The 15,982-nt window shown below is 35.7% G+C and overlaps 17 non-coding genes across 17 annotated transcripts; all 17 read right to left on the bottom strand.

Moving 5' to 3' along the window:
- Nucleotides 1–200: 200 nt before the first annotated feature.
- TRNAI-AAU (transfer RNA isoleucine (anticodon AAU)) lies at nucleotides 201–274 on the bottom strand. The gene has a single exon. It is a non-coding gene; the product is annotated as a tRNA-Ile (tRNA).
- A 715-nt stretch (nucleotides 275–989) lies between these two features.
- TRNAI-AAU (transfer RNA isoleucine (anticodon AAU)) lies at nucleotides 990–1,063 on the bottom strand. The gene has a single exon. It is a non-coding gene; the product is annotated as a tRNA-Ile (tRNA).
- Nucleotides 1,064–1,824: 761 nt separating this feature from the next.
- TRNAI-AAU (transfer RNA isoleucine (anticodon AAU)) lies at nucleotides 1,825–1,898 on the bottom strand. Its single transcript has one exon. It is a non-coding gene; the product is annotated as a tRNA-Ile (tRNA).
- A 761-nt stretch (nucleotides 1,899–2,659) lies between these two features.
- TRNAI-AAU (transfer RNA isoleucine (anticodon AAU)) lies at nucleotides 2,660–2,733 on the bottom strand. The gene has a single exon. It is a non-coding gene; the product is annotated as a tRNA-Ile (tRNA).
- Nucleotides 2,734–3,495: 762 nt separating this feature from the next.
- Nucleotides 3,496–3,569, bottom strand: TRNAI-AAU (transfer RNA isoleucine (anticodon AAU)). The gene has a single exon. It is a non-coding gene; the product is annotated as a tRNA-Ile (tRNA).
- A 715-nt stretch (nucleotides 3,570–4,284) lies between these two features.
- Nucleotides 4,285–4,358, bottom strand: TRNAI-AAU (transfer RNA isoleucine (anticodon AAU)). Its single transcript has one exon. It is a non-coding gene; the product is annotated as a tRNA-Ile (tRNA).
- A 1,358-nt stretch (nucleotides 4,359–5,716) lies between these two features.
- TRNAI-AAU (transfer RNA isoleucine (anticodon AAU)) lies at nucleotides 5,717–5,790 on the bottom strand. The gene has a single exon. It is a non-coding gene; the product is annotated as a tRNA-Ile (tRNA).
- Nucleotides 5,791–6,473: 683 nt separating this feature from the next.
- Nucleotides 6,474–6,547, bottom strand: TRNAI-AAU (transfer RNA isoleucine (anticodon AAU)). The gene has a single exon. It is a non-coding gene; the product is annotated as a tRNA-Ile (tRNA).
- A 716-nt stretch (nucleotides 6,548–7,263) lies between these two features.
- Nucleotides 7,264–7,337, bottom strand: TRNAI-AAU (transfer RNA isoleucine (anticodon AAU)). Its single transcript has one exon. It is a non-coding gene; the product is annotated as a tRNA-Ile (tRNA).
- Nucleotides 7,338–8,695: 1,358 nt separating this feature from the next.
- Nucleotides 8,696–8,769, bottom strand: TRNAI-AAU (transfer RNA isoleucine (anticodon AAU)). The gene has a single exon. It is a non-coding gene; the product is annotated as a tRNA-Ile (tRNA).
- A 683-nt stretch (nucleotides 8,770–9,452) lies between these two features.
- Nucleotides 9,453–9,526, bottom strand: TRNAI-AAU (transfer RNA isoleucine (anticodon AAU)). Its single transcript has one exon. It is a non-coding gene; the product is annotated as a tRNA-Ile (tRNA).
- A 716-nt stretch (nucleotides 9,527–10,242) lies between these two features.
- On the bottom strand, nucleotides 10,243–10,316 carry TRNAI-AAU (transfer RNA isoleucine (anticodon AAU)). The gene has a single exon. It is a non-coding gene; the product is annotated as a tRNA-Ile (tRNA).
- A 715-nt stretch (nucleotides 10,317–11,031) lies between these two features.
- On the bottom strand, nucleotides 11,032–11,105 carry TRNAI-AAU (transfer RNA isoleucine (anticodon AAU)). Its single transcript has one exon. It is a non-coding gene; the product is annotated as a tRNA-Ile (tRNA).
- A 715-nt stretch (nucleotides 11,106–11,820) lies between these two features.
- TRNAI-AAU (transfer RNA isoleucine (anticodon AAU)) lies at nucleotides 11,821–11,894 on the bottom strand. Its single transcript has one exon. It is a non-coding gene; the product is annotated as a tRNA-Ile (tRNA).
- A 715-nt stretch (nucleotides 11,895–12,609) lies between these two features.
- TRNAI-AAU (transfer RNA isoleucine (anticodon AAU)) lies at nucleotides 12,610–12,683 on the bottom strand. The gene has a single exon. It is a non-coding gene; the product is annotated as a tRNA-Ile (tRNA).
- Nucleotides 12,684–14,830: 2,147 nt separating this feature from the next.
- On the bottom strand, nucleotides 14,831–14,904 carry TRNAI-AAU (transfer RNA isoleucine (anticodon AAU)). The gene has a single exon. It is a non-coding gene; the product is annotated as a tRNA-Ile (tRNA).
- A 715-nt stretch (nucleotides 14,905–15,619) lies between these two features.
- On the bottom strand, nucleotides 15,620–15,693 carry TRNAI-AAU (transfer RNA isoleucine (anticodon AAU)). Its single transcript has one exon. It is a non-coding gene; the product is annotated as a tRNA-Ile (tRNA).
- Nucleotides 15,694–15,982: the final 289 nt, after the last annotated feature.

Here is a 15,982-nt window from a genome sequence, read left to right as displayed (position 1 = left end):
ACAGCCCAAAGCAAAATAAAAATAGGGTGTAAAATACTATATATTTAAAGGATAATGGTAAAAGATCTACAATGTATTCAAGGCAGCTACAAGGGATAATCACTATAGCCAATACTGATGATGAAGCCTAGTTTCCAAGCACTGTACTACAAGTTTAAATCCATTGTTGTCAATGATGTTGGGTCATCAAGAAAAACAAATGGCCAGTGTGGGGATCGAACCCAAGACCTTGGCGTTATTAGCACCACGCTCTAACCAACTGAGCTAACCGGCCACACTCTTTGAATGTGAAAATCCAAAATGACAAATAATCTTCAAATCATTATATGTATTATTTCTAAAAGGTGATTTTTGTTGACAATCATTTTTTCTCCCTTCATACTTTTGCAAAAACGATAAATGAGGTCCCATTTTAAAGATTAAGTTACTTGCTTCAGATAAATTGTTAGTTAAGAATTGTATATGGTTTTGTTTCTTTAAAAATTGAAGTTACAAATTGACTTTGTGCCCTACACTTCTTTCCCTGGATGTGTTGATACAGCATGGCAAAGAAGATCAGTTTTGCACAGCTTCTCGAAATGGATACATATGACCCAGTTCTTCTTTCATCCTACTACAAACCACCAACCTCACTATAAAATGAATTGTATTTTATTTGCATGAAACATTTACGCATGGGCCACGTAGTAGATCATATATTGATTGAAAAGCATTTCTATTTTAAAGAAAAATCATAAAGCATAAAGTGCTTTGAAGTGTGGCATTGGTAATAGGGATTTCATTTCTTCCTACAGTCCAAAGCAAAATAAAAATAGGGTGTAAAATACTATATATTTAAAGTATAATGGTAAAAGATCTACAATGTATTCAAGGCAGTTACTAGGATAATCACTATAGCCAATACTGATGATGAAGCCTAGTTTCCAAGCACTGTACTACAAGTTTAAATCCATTGTTGTCAATGATGTTGGGTCATCAAGATAAACAAATGGCCAGTGTGGGGATCGAACCCAAGACCTTGGCGTTATTAGCACCACGCTCTAACCAACTGAGCTAACCGGCCACACTCATTGAATGCGAAAATCCAAAATGACAAATTATCTTCATATCATTATGTGTATTATTTCTAAAAGGTGATTTTTGTTTACAATAAATCATTATATGTATTATTTCTAAAAGGTGATTTTTGTTGACAATCATTTTTTCTCCCTTCATACTTTTGCAAAAACGATAAATGAGGTCCCATTTTAAAGATTAAGTTACTTGCTTCAGATAAATTGTTAGTTAAGAATTGTATATGGTTTTGTTTCTTTAAAAATTGAAGTTACAAATTGACTTTGTGCCCTACACTTCTTTCCCTGGATGTGTTGATACAGCATGGCAAAGAAGATCAGTTTTGCACAGCTTCTCGAAATGGCTACATATGAACCAGTTCTTCTTTCATCCTACTACAAACCACCAACCTCACTATAAAATGAATTGTATTTTATTTGCATGAAACATTTACGCATGGGCCACGTAGTAGATCATATATTGATTGAAAAGCATTTCTATTTTAAAGAAAAATCATAAAGCATAAAGTGCTTTGAAGTGTGGCATTGGTAATAGGGCTTTCATTTCTTCCTACAGTCCAAAGCAAAATAAAAATAGGGTGTAAAATACTATATATTTAAAGTATAATGGTAAAAGATCTACAATGTATTCAAGGCAGTTACTAGGATAATCACTGTAGCCAATACTGATGATGAAGCCTAGTTTCCAAGCACTGTACTACAAGTTTAAATCCATTGTTGTCAATGATGTTGGGTCATCAAGATAAACAAATGGCCAGTGTGGGGATCGAACCCAAGACCTTGGCGTTATTAGCACCACGCTCTAACCAACTGAGCTAACCGGCCACACTCTTTGAATGCGAAAATCCAAAATGACAAATAATCTTCATATCATTATGTGTATTATTTCTAAAAGGTGATTTTTGTTGACAATAAATCATTATATGTATTATTTCTAAAAGGTGATTTTTGTTGACAATCATTTTTTCTCCCTTCATACTTTTGCAAAAACGATAAATGAGGTCCCATTTTAAAGATTAAGTTACTTGCTTCAGATAAATTGTTAGTTAAGAATTGTATATGGTTTTGTTTCTTTAAAAATTGAAGTTACAAATTGACTTTGTGCCCTACACTTCTTTCCCTGGATGTGTTGATACAGCATGGCAAAGATGATCAGTTTTTCACAGCTTCTCAAAATGGCTACATATGAACCAGTTCTTCTTTCATCCTACTACAAACCACCAACCTCACTATAAAATGAATTGTATTTTATTTGCATGAAACATTTACGCATGGGCCACGTAGTAGATCATATATTGATTGAAAAGCATTTCTATTTTAAAGAAAAATCATAAAGCATAAAGTGCTTTGAAGTGTGGCATTGGTAATAGGGCTTTCATTTCTTCCTACAGTCCAAAGCAAAATAAAAATAGGGTGTAAAATACTATATATTTAAAGGATAATGGTAAAAGATCTACAATGTATTCAAGGCAGTTACTAGGATAATCACTATAGCCAATACTGATGATGAAGCCTAGTTTCCAAGCACTGTACTACAAGTTTAAATCCATTGTTGTCAATGATGTTGGGTCATCAAGATAAACAAATGGCCAGTGTGGGGATCGAACCCAAGACCTTGGCGTTATTAGCACCACGCTCTAACCAACTGAGCTAACCGGCCACACTGTTTGAATGTGAAAATCCAAAATGACAAATTATCTTCATATCATTATGTGTATTATTTCTAAAAGGTGATTTTTGTTTACAATAAATCATTATATGTATTATTTCTAAAAGGTGATTTTTGTTGACAATCATTTTTTCTCCCTTCATACTTTTGCAAAAACGATAAATGAGGTCCCATTTTAAAGATTAAGTTATTTGCTTCAGATACATTGTTAGTTAAGAATTGTATATGGTTTTGTTTCTTTAAAAATTGAAGTTACAAATTGACTTTGTGCCCTACACTTCTTTCCCTGGATGTGTTGATACAGCATGGCAAAGATGATCAGTTTTGCACAGCTTCTCAAAATTGCTACATATGAACCAGTTCTTCTTTCATCCTACTACAAACCACCAACCTCACTATAAAATGAATTGTATTTTATTTGCATGAAACATTTACGCATGGGCCACGTAGTAGATCATATATTTATTGAAAAGCATTTCTATTTTAAAGAAAAATCATAAAGCATAAAGTGCTTTGAAGTGTGGCATTGGTAATAGGGCTTTCATTTATTCCTACAGCCCAAAGCAAAATAAAAATAGGGTGTAAAATACTATATATTTAAAGGATAATGGTAAAAGATCTACAATGTATTCAAGGCAGCTACAAGGGATAATCACTATAGCCAATACTGATGATGAAGCCTAGTTTCCAAGCACTGTACTAGAAGTTTAAATCCATTGTTGTCAATGATGTTGGGTCATCAAGAAAAACAAATGGCCAGTGTGGGGATCGAACCCAAGACCTTGGCGTTATTAGCACCACGCTCTAACCAACTGAGCTAACCGGCCACACTGTTTGAATGTGAAAATCCAAAATGACAAATAATCTTCAAATCATTATATGTATTATTTCTAAAAGGTGATTTTTGTTGACAATCATTTTTTCTCCCTTCATACTTTTGCAAAAACGATAAATGAGGTCCCATTTTAACGATTAAGTTATTTGCTTCAGATACATTGTTAGTTAAGAATTGTATATGGTTTTGTTTCTTTAAAAATTGAAGTTGCAAATTGACTTTGTGCCCTACACTTCTTTCCCTGGATGTGTTGATACAGCATGGCAAAGAAGATCAGTTTTGCACAGCTTCTCGAAATGGCTACATATGAACCAGTTCTTCTTTCATCCTACTACAAACCACCAACCTCACTATAAAATGAATTGTATTTTATTTGCATGAAACATTTACGCATGGGCCACGTAGTAGATCATTTATTGATTGAAAAGCATTTCTATTTGAAAGAAAAATCATAAAGCATAAAGTGCTTTGAAGTGTGGCATTGGTAATAGGGCTTTCATTTCTTCCTACAGTCCAAAGCAAAATAAAAATAGGGTGTAAAATACTATATATTTAAAGTATAATGGTAAAAGATCTACAATGTATTCAAGGCAGTTACTAGGATAATCACTATAGCCAATACTGATGATGAAGCCTAGTTTCCAAGCACTGTACTACAAGTTTAAATCCATTGTTGTCAATGATGTTGGGTCATCAAGATAAACAAATGGCCAGTGTGGGGATCGAACCCAAGACCTTGGCGTTATTAGCACCACGCTCTAACCAACTGAGCTAACCGGCCACACTCTTTGAATGCGAAAATCCAAAAAGACAAATAATTTTCATATCATTATGTGTATTATTTCTAAAAGGTGATTTTTGTTGACAATAAATCATTATATGTATTATTTCTAAAAGGTGATTTTTGTTGACAATAATTTTTTCTCCCTTCATACTTTTGCAAAAACGATAAATGAGGTCCCATTTTGGTACTTGTGAGTTATCCGGGCGCCCGATTTTAAAATCGGGTCGGATCGGGACATCGCATCGCATGCGACCATCGGATGCGATGCGATGCGATGACCCGATTTTTCCATAGGAATCAATGTTAAAATGGACTGAGTCCATTTTAACATGGAATTCAATGGGAAAAAGGGGTCCTTTTCATACCCCTACTATCCAAGTGGGCATGGAGTTGGATATAAACCTGTGGCGAGCGTAGCGAGCCACCGAGCCCGAAGCGTGGCGAGTGTAGCGAGCCCCGCGAGGGGACACGGAATACCGTCCCCTCGCGGGGCTCGCTTCGCTCGCCACGCTTCGGGCTCGGTGGCTCGCTACGCTCGCCACAGGTTTATATCCAACTCCATGCCCACTTGGATAGTAGGGGTATGAAAAGGACCCCTTTTTCCATAGGAATCATTTTAACATTGATTCCTATGGAAAAATCGGGTCATCGCATCCGATGGTCGGATGCGATGCGATGCGATGCGATATCGCATCGCATCGCATCGGATTGTATGCCTTAACTTAAGGCATACAATCAAAAAATCGGGAGCCCGGATAACTCACAAGTACCCCCATTTTAAAGATTAAGTTATTTGCTTCAGATACATTGTTAGTTAAGAATTGTATATGGTTTTGTTTCTTTAAAAATTGAAGTTACAAATTGACTTTGTGCCCTACACTTCTTTCCCTGGATGTGTTGATACAGCATGGCAAAGATGATCAGTTTTGCACAGCTTCTCAAAATTGCTACATATGAACCAGTTCTTCTTTCATCCTACTACAAACCACCAACCTCACTATAAAATTAATTGTATTTTATTTGCATGAAACATTTACGCATGGGCCACGTAGTAGATCATATATTTATTGAAAAGCATTTGTATTTTAAAGAAAAATCATAAAGCATAAAGTGCTTTGAAGTGTGGCATTGGTAATAGGGCTTTCATTTATTCCTACAGCCCAAAGCAAAATAAAAATAGGGTGTAAAATACTATATATTTAAAGGATAATGGTAAAAGATCTACAATGTATTCAAGGCAGCTACAAGGGATAATCACTATAGCCAATACTGATGATGAAGCCTAGTTTCCAAGCACTGTACTACAAGTTTAAATCCATTGTTGTCAATGATGTTGGGTCATCAAGAAAAACAAATGGCCAGTGTGGGGATCGAACCCAAGACCTTGGCGTTATTAGCACCACGCTCTAACCAACTGAGCTAACCGGCCACACTGTTTGAATGTGAAAATCCAAAATGACAAATAATCTTCAAATCATTATATGTATTATTTCTAAAAGGTGATTTTTGTTGACAATCATTTTTTCTCCCTTCATACTTTTGCAAAAACGATAAATGAGGTCCCATTTTAAAGATTAAGTTATTTGCTTCAGATACATTGTTAGTTAAGAATTGTATATGGTTTTGTTTCTTTAAAAATTGAAGTTACAAATTGACTTTGTGCCCTACACTTCTTTCCCTGGATGTGTTGATACAGCATGGCAAAGATGATCAGTTTTGCACAGCTTCTCAAAATTGCTACATATGAACCAGTTCTTCTTTCATCCTACTACAAACCACCAACCTCACTATAAAATGAATTCTATTTTATTTGCATGAAACATTTACGCATGGGCCACGTAGTAGATCATATATTTATTGAAAAGCATTTCTATTTTAAAGAAAAATCATAAAGCATAAAGTGCTTTGAAGTGTGGCATTGGTAATAGGGCTTTCATTTATTCCTATTTCATTTATTTAAAGGATAATGGTAAAAGATCTACAATGTATTCAAGGCAGCTACAAGGGATAATCACTATAGCCAATACTGATGATGAAGCCTAGTTTCCAAGCACTGTACTACAAGTTTAAATCCATTGTTGTCAATGATGTTGGGTCATCAAGAAAAACAAATGGCCAGTGTGGGGATCGAACCCAAGACCTTGGCGTTATTAGCACCACGCTCTAACCAACTGAGCTAACCGGCCACACTGTTTGAATGTGAAAATCCAAAATGACAAATAATCTTCAAATCATTATATGTATTATTTCTAAAAGGTGATTTTTGTTGACAATCATTTTTTCTCCCTTCATACTTTTGCAAAAACGATAAATGAGGTCCCATTTTAAAGATTAAGTTATTTGCTTCAGATACATTGTTAGTTAAGAATTGTATATGGTTTTGTTTCTTTAAAAATTGAAGTTACAAATTGACTTTGTGCCCTACACTTCTTTCCCTGGATGTGTTGATACAGCATGGCAAAGATGATCAGTTTTGCACAGCTTCTCAAAATTGCTACATATGAACCAGTTCTTCTTTCATCCTACTACAAACCACCAACCTCACTATAAAATGAATTGTATTTTATTTGCATGAAACATTTACGCATGGGCCACGTAGTAGATCATATATTTATTGAAAAGCATTTCTATTTTAAAGAAAAATCATAAAGCATAAAGTGCTTTGAAGTGTGGCATTGGTAATAGGGCTTTCATTTATTCCTACAGCCCAAAGCAAAATAAAAATAGGGTGTAAAATACTATATATTTAAAGGATAATGGTAAAAGATCTACAATGTATTCAAGGCAGCTACAAGGGATAATCACTATAGCCAATACTGATGATGAAGCCTAGTTTCCAAGCACTGTACTACAAGTTTAAATCCATTGTTGTCAATGATGTTGGGTCATCAAGAAAAACAAATGGCCAGTGTGGGGATCGAACCCAAGACCTTGGCGTTATTAGCACCACGCTCTAACCAACTGAGCTAACCGGCCACACTGTTTGAACGTGAAAATCCAAAATGACAAATAATCTTCAAATCATTATATGTATTATTTTTAAAAGGTGATTTTTGTTGACAATAAATCATTATATGTATTATTTCTAAAAGGTGATTTTTGTTGACAATAATTTTTTCTCCCTTCATACTTTTGCAAAAACGATAAATGAGGTCCCATTTTGGTACTTGTGAGTTATCCGGGCGCCCGATTTTAAAATCGGGTCGGATCGGGACATCGCATCGCATGCGACCATCGGATGCGATGCGATGCGATGACCCGATTTTTCCATAGGAATCAATGTTAAAATGGACTGAGTCCATTTTAACATGGAATTCAATGGGAAAAAGGGGTCCTTTTCATACCCCTACTATCCAAGTGGGCATGGAGTTGGATATAAACCTGTGGCGAGCGTAGCGAGCCACCGAGCCCGAAGCGTGGCGAGTGTAGCGAGCCCCGCGAGGGGACACGGAATACCGTCCCCTCGCGGGGCTCGCTTCGCTCGCCACGCTTCGGGCTCGGTGGCTCGCTACGCTCGCCACAGGTTTATATCCAACTCCATGCCCACTTGGATAGTAGGGGTATGAAAAGGACCCCTTTTTCCATAGGAATCATTTTAACATTGATTCCTATGGAAAAATCGGGTCATCGCATCCGATGGTCGGATGCGATGCGATGCGATGCGATATCGCATCGCATCGCATCGGATTGTATGCCTTAACTTAAGGCATACAATCAAAAAATCGGGAGCCCGGATAACTCACAAGTACCCCCATTTTAAAGATTAAGTTATTTGCTTCAGATACATTGTTAGTTAAGAATTGTATATGGTTTTGTTTCTTTAAAAATTGAAGTTACAAATTGACTTTGTGCCCTACACTTCTTTCCCTGGATGTGTTGATACAGCATGGCAAAGATGATCAGTTTTGCACAGCTTCTCAAAATTGCTACATATGAACCAGTTCTTCTTTCATCCTACTACAAACCACCAACCTCACTATAAAATTAATTGTATTTTATTTGCATGAAACATTTACGCATGGGCCACGTAGTAGATCATATATTTATTGAAAAGCATTTCTATTTTAAAGAAAAATCATAAAGCATAAAGTGCTTTGAAGTGTGGCATTGGTAATAGGGCTTTCATTTATTCCTACAGCCCAAAGCAAAATAAAAATAGGGTGTAAAATACTATATATTTAAAGGATAATGGTAAAAGATCTACAATGTATTCAAGGCAGCTACAAGGGATAATCACTATAGCCAATACTGATGATGAAGCCTAGTTTCCAAGCACTGTACTACAAGTTTAAATCCATTGTTGTCAATGATGTTGGGTCATCAAGAAAAACAAATGGCCAGTGTGGGGATCGAACCCAAGACCTTGGCGTTATTAGCACCACGCTCTAACCAACTGAGCTAACCGGCCACACTGTTTGAATGTGAAAATCCAAAATGACAAATAATCTTCAAATCATTATATGTATTATTTCTAAAAGGTGATTTTTGTTGACAATCATTTTTTCTCCCTTCATACTTTTGCAAAAACGATAAATGAGGTCCCATTTTAAAGATTAAGTTATTTGCTTCAGATACATTGTTAGTTAAGAATTGTATATGGTTTTGTTTCTTTAAAAATTGAAGTTACAAATTGACTTTGTGCCCTACACTTCTTTCCCTGGATGTGTTGATACAGCATGGCAAAGATGATCAGTTTTGCACAGCTTCTCAAAATTGCTACATATGAACCAGTTCTTCTTTCATCCTACTACAAACCACCAACCTCACTATAAAATGAATTCTATTTTATTTGCATGAAACATTTACGCATGGGCCACGTAGTAGATCATATATTTATTGAAAAGCATTTCTATTTTAAAGAAAAATCATAAAGCATAAAGTGCTTTGAAGTGTGGCATTGGTAATAGGGCTTTCATTTATTCCTATTTCATTTATTTAAAGGATAATGGTAAAAGATCTACAATGTATTCAAGGCAGCTACAAGGGATAATCACTATAGCCAATACTGATGATGAAGCCTAGTTTCCAAGCACTGTACTACAAGTTTAAATCCATTGTTGTCAATGATGTTGGGTCATCAAGAAAAACAAATGGCCAGTGTGGGGATCGAACCCAAGACCTTGGCGTTATTAGCACCACGCTCTAACCAACTGAGCTAACCGGCCACACTGTTTGAATGTGAAAATCCAAAATGACAAATAATCTTCAAATCATTATATGTATTATTTCTAAAAGGTGATTTTTGTTGACAATCATTTTTTCTCCCTTCATACTTTTGCAAAAACGATAAATGAGGTCCCATTTTAAAGATTAAGTTATTTGCTTCAGATACATTGTTAGTTAAGAATTGTATATGGTTTTGTTTCTTTAAAAATTGAAGTTACAAATTGACTTTGTGCCCTACACTTCTTTCCCTGGATGTGTTGATACAGCATGGCAAAGATGATCAGTTTTGCACAGCTTCTCAAAATTGCTACATATGAACCAGTTCTTCTTTCATCCTACTACAAACCACCAACCTCACTATAAAATGAATTGTATTTTATTTGCATGAAACATTTACGCATGGGCCACGTAGTAGATCATATATTTATTGAAAAGCATTTCTATTTTAAAGAAAAATCATAAAGCATAAAGTGCTTTGAAGTGTGGCATTGGTAATAGGGCTTTCATTTATTCCTACAGCCCAAAGCAAAATAAAAATAGGGTGTAAAATACTATATATTTAAAGGATAATGGTAAAAGATCTACAATGTATTCAAGGCAGCTACAAGGGATAATCACTATAGCCAATACTGATGATGAAGCCTAGTTTCCAAGCACTGTACTACAAGTTTAAATCCATTGTTGTCAATGATGTTGGGTCATCAAGAAAAACAAATGGCCAGTGTGGGGATCGAACCCAAGACCTTGGCGTTATTAGCACCACGCTCTAACCAACTGAGCTAACCGGCCACACTGTTTGAACGTGAAAATCCAAAATGACAAATAATCTTCAAATCATTATATGTATTATTTTTAAAAGGTGATTTTTGTTGACAATCATTTTTTCTCCCTTCATACTTTTGCAAAAACGATAAATGAGGTCCCATTTTAAAGATTAAGTTACTTGCTTCAGATACATTGTTAGTTAAGAATTGTATATGGTTTTGTTTCTTTAAAAATTGAAGTTGCAAATTGACTTTGTGCCCTACACTTCTTTCCCTGGATGTGTTGATACAGCATGGCAAAGAAGATCAGTTTTGCACAGCTTCTCGAAATGGCTACATATGAACCAGTTCTTCTTTCATCCTACTACAAACCACCAACCTCACTATAAAATGAATTGTATTTTATTTGCATGAAACATTTACGCATGGGCCACGTAGTAGATCATATATTGATTGAAAAGCATTTCTATTTTAAAGAAAAATCATAAAGCATAAAGTGCTTTGAAGTGTGGCATTGGTAATAGGGCTTTCATTTCTTCCTACAGTCCATAGCAAAATAAAAATAGGGTGTAAAATACTATATATTTAAAGTATAATGGTAAAAGATCTACAATGTATTCAAGGCAGTTACTAGGATAATCACTATAGCCAATACTGATGATGAAGCCTAGTTTCCAAGCACTGTACTACAAGTTTAAATCCATTGTTGTCAATGATGTTGGGTCATCAAGAAAAACAAATGGCCAGTGTGGGGATCGAACCCAAGACCTTGGCGTTATTAGCACCACGCTCTAACCAACTGAGCTAACCGGCCACACTGTTTGAATGTGAAAATCCAAAATGACAAATAATCTTCAAATCATTATATGTATTATTTCTAAAAGGTGATTTTTGTTGACAATCATTTTTTCTCCCTTCATACTTTTGCAAAAACGATAAATGAGGTCCCATTTTAAAGATTAAGTTACTTGCTTCAGATAAATTGTTAGTTAAGAATTGTATATGGTTTTGTTTCTTTAAAAATTGAAGTTACAAATTGACTTTGTGCCCTACACTTCTTTCCCTGGATGTGTTGATACAGCATGGCAAAGAAGATCAGTTTTGCACAGCTTCTCGAAATGGCTACATATGAACCAGTTCTTCTTTCATCCTACTACAAACCACCAACCTCACTATAAAATGAATTGTATTTTATTTGCATGAAACATTTACGCATGGGCCACGTAGTAGATCATATATTGATTGAAAAGCATTTCTATTTGAAAGAAAAATCATAAAGCATAAAGTGCTTTGAAGTGTGGCATTGGTAATAGGGCTTTCATTTCTTCCTACAGTCCAAAGCAAAATAAAAATAGGGTGTAAAATACTATATATTTAAAGTATAATGGTAAAAGATCTACAATGTATTCAAGGCAGTTACTAGGATAATCACTATAGCCAATACTGATGATGAAGCCTAGTTTCCAAGCACTGTACTACAAGTTTAAATCCATTGTTGTCAATGATGTTGGGTCATCAAGAAAAACAAATGGCCAGTGTGGGGATCGAACCCAAGACCTTGGCGTTATTAGCACCACGCTCTAACCAACTGAGCTAACCGGCCACACTGTTTGAATGTGAAAATCCAAAATGACAAATAATCTTCAAATCATTATATGTATTATTTCTAAAAGGTGATTTTTGTTGACAATCATTTTTTCTCCCTTCATACTTTTGCAAAAACGATAAATGAGGTCCCATTTTAAAGATTAAGTTACTTGCTTCAGATAAATTGTTAGTTAAGAATTGTATATGGTTTTGTTTCTTTAAAAATTGAAGTTACAAATTGACTTTGTGCCCTACACTTCTTTCCCTGGATGTGTTGATACAGCATGGCAAAGAAGATCAGTTTTGCACAGCTTCTCGAAATGGCTACATATGAACCAGTTCTTCTTTCATCCTACTACAAACCACCAACCTCACTATAAAATGAATTGTATTTTATTTGCATGAAACATTTACGCATGGGCCACGTAGTAGATCATATATTGATTGAAAAGCATTTCTATTTGAAAGAAAAATCATAAAGCATAAAGTGCTTTGAAGTGTGGCATTGGTAATAGGGCTTTCATTTCTTCCTACAGTCCAAAGCAAAATAAAAATAGGGTGTAAAATACTATATATTTAAAGTATAATGGTAAAAGATCTACAATGTATTCAAGGCAGTTACTAGGATAATCACTATAGCCAATACTGATGATGAAGCCTAGTTTCCAAGCACTGTACTACAAGTTTAAATCCATTGTTGTCAATGATGTTGGGTCATCAAGATAAACAAATGGCCAGTGTGGGGATTGAACCCAAGACCTTGGCGTTATTAGCACCACGCTCTAACCAACTGAGCTAACCGGCCACACTCTTTGAATGTAAAAATCCAAAAAGACAAATAATCTTCATATCATTATGTGTATTATTTCTAAAAGGTGATTTTTGTTGACAATAAATCATTATATGTATTATTTCTAAAAGGTGATTTTTGTTGACAATAATTTTTTCTCCCTTCATACTTTTGCAAAAACGATAAATGAGGTCCCATTTTGGTACTTGTGAGTTATCCGGGCGCCCGATTTTAAAATTGGGTCGGATCGGGACATCGCATCGCATGCGACCATCGGATGCGATGCGATGCGATGACCCGATTTTTCCATAGGAATCAATGTTAAAATGGACTGAGTCCATTTTAACATGGAATTCAATGGGAAAAAGGGGTCCTTTTCATACCCCTACTATCCAAGTGGGCATGGAGTTGGATATAAACCTGTGGCGAGCGTAGCGAGCCACCGAGCCCGAAGCGTGGCGAGCGTAGCGAGCCCCGCAAGGGGACACGGAATACCGTCCCCTCGCGGGGCTCGCTTCGCTCGCCACGCTTCGGGCTCGGTGGCTCGCTACGCTCGCCACAGGTTTGTATCCAACTCCATGCCCACTTGGATAGTAGAGGTATGAAAAGGACCCCTTTTTCCATAGGAATCATTTTAACATTGATTCCTATGGAAAAATCGGGTCATCGCATCCGATGGTCGGATGCGATGCGATGCGATGCGATATCGCATCGCATCGCATCGGATTGTATGCCTTAACTTAAGGCATACAATCAAAAAATCGGGAGCCCGGATAACTCACAAGTACCCCCATTTTAAAGATTAAGTTATTTGCTTCAGATACATTGTTAGTTAAGAATTGTATATGGTTTTGTTTCTTTAAAAATTGAAGTTACAAATTGACTTTGTGCCCTACACTTCTTTCCCTGGATGTGTTGATACAGCATGGCAAAGATGATCAGTTTTGCACAGCTTCTCAAAATTGCTACATATGAACCAGTTCTTCTTTCATCCTACTACAAACCACCAACCTCACTATAAAATGAATTGTATTTTATTTGCATGAAACATTTACGCATGGGCCACGTAGTAGATCATATATTTATTGAACAGCATTTCTATTTTAAAGAAAAATCATAAAGCATAAAGTGCTTTGAAGTGTGGCATTGGTAATAGGGCTTTCATTTATTCCTACAGCCCAAAGCAAAATAAAAATAGGGTGTAAAATACTATATATTTAAAGGATAATGGTAAAAGATCTACAATGTATTCAAGGCAGCTACAAGGGATAATCACTATAGCCAATACTGATGATGAAGCCTAGTTTCCAAGCACTGTACTACAAGTTTAAATCCATTGTTGTCAATGATGTTGGGTCATCAAGAAAAACAAATGGCCAGTGTGGGGATCGAACCCAAGACCTTGGCTTTATTAGCACCACGCTCTAACCAACTGAGCTAACCGGCCACACTGTTTGAATGTGAAAATCCAAAATGACAAATAATCTTCAAATCATTATATGTATTATTTCTAAAAGGTGATTTTTGTTGACAATCATTTTTTCTCCCTTCATACTTTTGCAAAAACGATAAATGAGGTCCCATTTTAAAGATTAAGTTATTTGCTTCAGATACATTGTTAGTTAAGAATTGTATATGGTTTTGTTTCTTTAAAAATTGAAGTTACAAATTGACTTTGTGCCCTACACTTCTTTCCCTGGATGTGTTGATACAGCATGGCAAAGAAGATCAGTTTTGCACAGCTTCTCGAAATGGCTACATATGAACCAGTTCTTCTTTCATCCTACTACAAACCACCAACCTCACTATAAAATGAATTGTATTTTATTTGCATGAAACATTTACGCATGGGCCACGTAGTAGATCATATATTGATTGAAAAGCATTTCTATTTGAAAGAAAAATCATAAAGCATAAAGTGCTTTGAAGTGTGGCATTGGTAATAGGGCTTTCATTTCTTCCTACAGTCCAAACCAAAATAAAAATAGGGTGTAAAATTCTATATATTTAAAGTATAATGGTAAAAGATCTACAATGTATTCAAGGCAGTTACTAGGATAATCACTATAGCCAATACTGATGATGAAGCCTAGTTTCCAAGCACTGTACTACAAGTTTAAATCCATTGTTGTCAATGATGTTGGGTCATCAAGAAAAACAAATGGCCAGTGTGGGGATCGAACCCAAGACCTTGGCGTTATTAGCACCACGCTCTAACCAACTGAGCTAACCGGCCACACTGTTTGAATGTGAAAATCCAAAATGACAAATAATCTTCAAATCATTATATGTATTATTTCTGAAAGGTGATTTTTGTTGACGATCATTTTTTCTCCCTTCATACTTTTGCAAAAACGATAAATGAGGTCCCATTTTAAAGATTAAGTTACTTGCTTCAGATAAATTGTTAGTTAAGAATTGTATATGGTTTTGTTTCTTTAAAAATTGAAGTTACAAATTGACTTTGTGCCCTACACTTCTTTCCCTGGATGTGTTGATACAGCATGGCAAAGAAGATCAGTTTTGCACAGCTTCTCGAAATGGCTACATATGAACCAATTCTTCTTTCATCCTACTACAAACCACCAACCTCACTATAAAATGAATTGTATTTTATTTGCATGAAACATTTACGCATGGGCCACGTAGTAGATCATATATTGATTGAAAAGCATTTCTATTTGAAAGAAAAATCATAAAGCATAAAGTGCTTTGAAGTGTGGCATTGGTAATAGGGCTTTCATTTCTTCCTACAGTCCAAAGCAAAATAAAAATAGGGTGTAAAATACTATATATTTAAAGTATAATGGTAAAAGATCTACAATGTATTCAAGGCAGTTACTAGGATAATCACTATAGCCAATACTGATGATGAAGCCTAGTTTCCAAGCACTGTACTACAAGTTTAAATCCATTGTTGTCAATGATGTTGGGTCATCAAGATAAACAAATGGCCAGTGTGGGGATCGAACCCAAGACCTTGGCGTTATTAGCACCACGCTCTAACCAACTGAGCTAACCGGCCACACTCTTTGAATGTGAAAATCCAAAAAGACAAATAATCTTCATATCATTATGTGTATTATTTCTAAAAGGTGATTTTTGTTGACAATAAATCATTATATGTATTATTTCTAAAAGGTGATTTTTGTTGACAATAATTTTTTCTCCCTTCATACTTTTGCAAAAACGATAAATGAGGTCCCATTTTGGTACTTGTGAGTTATCCGGGCGCCCGATTTTAAAATCGGGTCGGATCGGGACATCGCATCGCATCGCATGCGACCATCGGATGCGATGCGATGCGATGACCC

This window comes from Crinia signifera, chromosome 2 (genome assembly GCF_055691185.1).
Source record: "Crinia signifera chromosome 2, ASM5569118v1, whole genome shotgun sequence".
NCBI lineage: Eukaryota > Metazoa > Chordata > Amphibia > Anura > Myobatrachidae > Crinia > Crinia signifera.
Note: the sequence above shows the minus strand (reverse complement) of the source record. Positions and strands in the feature narration are given on the sequence as shown.